The sequence below is a fragment of the Cebus imitator genome, unplaced genomic scaffold (genome assembly GCF_001604975.1).
Source record: "Cebus imitator isolate Cc_AM_T3 unplaced genomic scaffold, Cebus_imitator-1.0 Scaffold51, whole genome shotgun sequence".
Lineage (NCBI taxonomy): Eukaryota > Metazoa > Chordata > Mammalia > Primates > Cebidae > Cebus > Cebus imitator.
In genome coordinates, this window is record NW_016107366.1 from 4,569,739 (window position 1) to 4,575,615 (window position 5,877).

Consider the following 5,877-nt stretch of genomic DNA (forward strand, 5'->3'; position numbering starts at 1 on the left):
AAAAAAAAAAAAAAAAAAAGAAAGAAAAGAAAAAAGAAAAAGAAAAAATCCCAAACAAACAATCCCATCAAAAAGTGGGCTAAGGACATGAATGAATAGACAATTCTCAAAAGAAGATATACAAATGGCCAACAAACATATGAAAAAGTGCTCAACATTAGTAATGATCAGGGAAACGCAAATCAAAACCACAATGTGATAACACCTCACACCTGCAAGAATGGCCATAATCAAAAAATCAAAAAACAGTAGATGTTGGCACGGATGTGGTGACCAGGGAACACTTCTGCACTGCTAGTGTGAATGTAAACTAGTACAGCCACTATGAAAAACAATGTGGAGATTCCTTAAAGAACAAAAAGTAGAAGTACCATTTGATCCCACAATCCCACTACTGGGTGTCTACTCAGAGGAAAAGAAGTCATTATATGAAAAAGATACTTGCATATGTATGTTTACAACAGCACAATTCACAATTGCAAAATTGTGGAACCAACCCAAATGCCCATCAATCAATGAATAGATAAATAAACTGTGGTATGTATATACAATGGAATACTATGCAGCCATAAAAAGGGATGAATTAACACCATTCACAGTGACCTGGATGAGACTGGAGACTATTATTCTAAGTGAAGTAACTCAGGAAGGGAAAACCAAATATTGAGTGAGAACACTGTATAAGAACATTCTCATTGTATGAGAACATTCTCACGGATACGTGAGAGCTAAGCTATGAGGACACAATGGCATGAGAATTATACAATGGATGTTGAGGACTTGAGGAGAAGAGTGGGAGGGAGGCGAGGGATAAAAGACTACAAATATGGTGCAGTGTATACTGCTTGGGTGATGGGTGCACGAAAATCTCACCAATCACCACTAAAGAACTTATTCATGTAACCAAATACCACCTGTACCCTCAATAACTTAGGAAAAAAAATAGATGGTCTGGATAAAGAAAATGTGCTACACATACACCATGGAATACTATGAAGCCATAAAAAGAATGAAATCATGTCTTTTGCAGCAATATGGATGCAGCTGGAGGCCTAATTTATCCCAAGCAAATTAACACAGGAACAGAAAACCAAATACTGCATATTCTCACTTATAAGTGGGAGCTAAACATTGAGTACACATGGATACAAAGATGGGAATAATAGACAATGAAGACTGCTAGAGGAGGAAGGGAGGGAGGAAGGGCTGAGGAACTACCTACTGAGTACTGTGCTCACTGCCTGGGTGATGGGATCATCCATACCTCAAATCTCAGTGTCACACAGAGTTCCCATGTGACAGACTGTACATATATCCCCTGAATCTAAAATAAAAGTTAAAATTATTTTTAAAAATAAATACATAAAATAATAGGCTTTATTGCCATTATTAAAAGACATCCCAACTCCTTACGAAAGAGAAGCTAAATAGTGTCTGGCTTAAGCTTTCATGGAAGTCACAAATCCTGGGAAACATACATCTCACAGCAGTCACGGAGCTGTATACCACACCTCCAAAACAAAAGCTAGGACCCCAGCAATAACTTACACTACTATACAGTTTCTCCTGTCCCACACATTGCCTCCCCCAACCCCACAACCATCATCTTGAATCACATGTGTCATTCCTTTGCTTTTATTTTGATGTAGTTTTCTTGTATCTAGATGTACCCCTCTAAAAGCACATATTTGATTTTAGTTGCTTTTAACTGTCCTTTTAAAAATTCGTATGTAATTTTCCTGCTAATGAGATAAAAAGTTTAGCATGTTCTCATATGTTTTCCTTCTTCCTCTCTGCTCCCCCACCCCATTAGCTTGTTATAATCTAGACATTTAATTATATGAATTATATGTGTTATAGATATATTTTCCATTTTTCTTTGGTCTCAAATATTTTTCCAAGCAACAAGAAACGCTATTTGATCACCTTTATTTCATAAATTTCTTAGAACACACACCTTTTTTGTCATTGCTTTTCTTTCTTTTTCTTTCCCCCATGTCATTGCTTTTTTTATTTCAGTAACTCATTCAAAATTTGTCTTCACTTTGGAACTTGGTGAGGTAAACCTTCTGAAATCTTATATACAAGCAGTCCTTATCCTCATTATGCCTAATTCTGGAAGATGCAAATTTCAGTTACTGCAATTTAGTTAAATAACAGCAGACTCCAACAATAATGGTTCAATTTCAGTTAACACAGTATAGTATTATAAGTGTGATTAATTACACACAAAAAAATTTTGCCCTCTAGTCTTCAATCACCACGTAAATAAGAGATGCTTCATGAGCAGTGACCATCCACACCACTCTTTCAGAGTCTGTTGGCGATCAGTCACTGCGTATCTGTTAATCCGGTCAAGTGAAAACAGCAAAGCATGTAGCTGTGTTGCCTCATTGTCTCCCAGTGATAACCAACCTCAAACGATGTTTTTGCAAAACTGGATAATCAAATGAGGGAACTGGCTAACAAAGATGAAACTGCAACAGAAATAAAAAGTGACAAGTCTGAAAGTGAAATTGGATGTGATTATAAGATTTGAGGATGGCAACAGCAAAGCAGAAAATGAGAACTAGGTCTGCAGGATGGTACAGTATGAACCACGTTGAGGATGTCTGATAAATACAAAAAACGAGATAAAGTCATATCAACAAATTTTAGTTAAAATTGTAGTAGGAACAGAAAGCCACTTATCATTGAAATTGAGCATTTACTTCTAGTTTAAAGATTTTAAAAAACAGTTCCAATAAGTTGGCAAGCATCCAAGGCAAAATATGAAATTAGATACCACATGGAAAACAAACAGTAATTACAAGGAGAATGAAGATCAAGTCTGCTTTCGCCATTTCAGAAATTAGCATGAATTGATTAATATTAAACTATCTGTTGAAGCTACTATTGCAAATAAAAATGTTGCTGTAAAATCTGCCCTCAAATCCTGAGAAACAGTTAAGGCAGATGGTTATAATGATTTGGAAGGGAATATCATCAAGAACTTAGGCAAAAAAAGAAAGAATCACAAAGTGGCCAATAAGGAGTAAAATAGATTAACTACTTTTATTAGGAAGTAATTTATACATCATAATTTATATGAGGAAAAGAAAGCAAGTATTATTCAAACTACTCTTGATACTTTTTAATTATGATTTTTAATTGACAAATCACAATTGTATTCATAAGGGACAATGTGATGTTTTAATAAATTTTACAATGTGGAACCACTAAATAAAGATGATTTACATATTTATCACCTCACTCATTTTTCTGCAGTGAGACACTTGAAATTTACTTTATTAGTATTTTGAAATATATTATACATTATCATTGACTGTAGTCACCCTAATATGCAATAGAACTCAAAATTTATTCATCCCATCTATCTGAAACTTTGTATCCTTTAATCAAACAATTCAGAGATATAAAAAATATCATATTCTTGATATTTTTCACAAAGAAATATGTTAATTCTCAATATTTCTAAGATTTAAATCATAATGTACTAAATAAATACTAGTTTTACTTTTTCATTTCCTAATACATTTATGAGTAAGAGGGTTTTTAATGTTTTGACAAAACTTTCTGAAGGACATGGAACAAGTCCCAGTTTTCTGATTAATTATTAATATAGCTTTGCATGGTTTCAGCAAAACCTTTTTAGTCCTGCATTACCATGTAAACTGAGGAGTGCCTTTACTTGGAAACATTTTTACCATGCCCACGCATCTGAATAACAGTTTGGTGGATATAAAATTCTGGATTCCAAGTTTTCTTCCTTTAATAATTTGAAAATCTTATATGGAGAACAGGACTTTGCAGATATGATCGTGAGAAGGGGGGGTTATCCCGAATTATCTGGGTGGGCACTAAACGTGACCACAAAGGTCTTTATGAAAGAGGCAAAAAGGCCAAAGAAGGAAGAGGTGATGTGATGACAGAGGAAGGGGAAGGAAAGGTGGCATGAGTGAAATGATGCCCAAGGTTGCAGCAGCCTCCAGAATGCAAAAGAAGTGAGGAATTGATTCTTCTTCACAGATTTTAAAAGGAACAACTTTGCCAACACCTTGATATTAATCATTTTGGACTTCTGACCTCAATAATTTTAGGAGAATAAATTTGTGTGGTTTTGAATCTGTGGTGATTTGTTACAACAGCAATAGAAAACTAACAGCACTCAACAAAAATTGACTGGAAAGTTGAATGAATGTAGAATAGCATCACATATCTGTACATCCAAATATAACACCTCTCAGCTTCCCCTCCTCAAACAGAAACTTAGAGCCAGTTGAAGTGTCCCCTGGTTCTTTCGGGGAGTTCTCAACCGATGCTATATACATGTCCCATTAGTATAAAGTCATGATGATGGAAATGGTGCAGACCTGACCAACTACAATTCAGCTCGTTCCATTTCTGGCTCTGATCAGTGACTCAAACCTAGTTGAGTGGGTAGGATGAGAGAGGTGCCACCTTATTCCCTTTAGTTTCCTCCTCTTCTTACACCCTGCCCCCAACCCAGTTCCTCTGTTCTCCTCTGCCTGCAAAATAAAAGCCTCAGCATTTCAATAGATGCAAACACACACTGCTGGGAAATTTTGGTGAGGTAATTGCCAACTTCAAATAAACAAAAATGTTTTTACACACATACACACACACACACACACACACAGGCACACAGGCACACATACACACATGCACATGCAAACACACAGAATGAGAGACAGGACCACAATGCTATCAATAATTGTTTACTCAGACTTATAAAATTTTGATTTTCTTTTTGCTTGACTACATTGTCATTTTTCCATAGTGAGTATAAATCATTTGTAAGATAAGTAAATAAAACTTTAAAGCAAAATATTTTAATCAGTTAAACCTAGTTTTAGAAGGACTATGGAGTTGCTGCCAAGAGCTAGACAAACACATAGAGACACGAGAGGAATGTAGATTCCAATCACTGCAGCAAAGAGACTGAACACAGAGTGACAGAAGTTAGCTAACGTGATGGCTAATTTTACATGTCACCTTGGCTGGATTAAGGAATGCCTAGAGAACTGGTATAGCATTACCTCTGGGTGTCTGTGAGGGTGTTTCCAGCAGTGACTGGCATGTGAGTCAGTGGACTAAGTGGGGAAGATTCACCTTCAATGTGGGCAGGCACCATTCAATCAACTGGGGACCTAAATAGAACAAAAAAAATGAAGAGAAAAGAACTTTCTCTTACTCTCTCCTAGAGCTGAGATACTCTCCTCCTACTCTTGGACATCAGAACTCTAGGCTCTCCAGACTTGGAACTCCAGGACTCACAACAGTGACCTCCCAGGTGTTCAGGTCTTCAGCCTTGGACTGAGAATTACAGTATCGGTTTTCCTGATTCTGAAGCTTTCAGACTTGGAATGAGCCACACTATCAGCATCCTAGGGTCTTAAGCTTGCCGATAGCCTGTTGTGAGACTTCCCTGTCTCCATAATTATGTAACTCCATTCCCCTAATAAATCTCTTATCTAACTGTCTATCTTTCTATCTAGCTATCTACCTACCTACCTACCTGTCCATCCATCCATCCATCCATCCATCCATCCAACCATCCTATTGGTTCTCTTCCTCTGAAAATCCTCATACAGCTGCCAACTCAAATTAGGCAACTGAAATTGTTGCTAAGAGGCATCTACATTGCAGTCCTCAATCAATAGAGTGGCAGCGTAGCTACAACAGGGCACTTAGCATATCTGTGAGAGGTGATGTCCTTGTCTCATCATGTTCTTTTGTTAAAAATTCAAGTGTGTGGAGTGAGGGGTTGACTGTTCCTAGATTCAGAATGTTAGTTTGGGCTAATCAAAGTTTTACTGTAATAAAAACAGATTAGAGCTTCTTTTTTTAGACTTA

The 5,877-nt window shown here is 36.6% G+C and overlaps 1 long non-coding RNA gene across 1 annotated transcript in view; it reads left to right on the plus strand.

Moving 5' to 3' along the window:
- Positions 1-5,877, plus strand: part of LOC108303846 — a 17,092-nt gene extending 11,215 nt beyond the window's left edge. The window contains exon 2 of the long non-coding RNA XR_001824993.2: positions 5,228-5,877. This is a non-coding gene — a long non-coding RNA (uncharacterized LOC108303846). The remainder of the gene's footprint in view (positions 1-5,227) is intronic.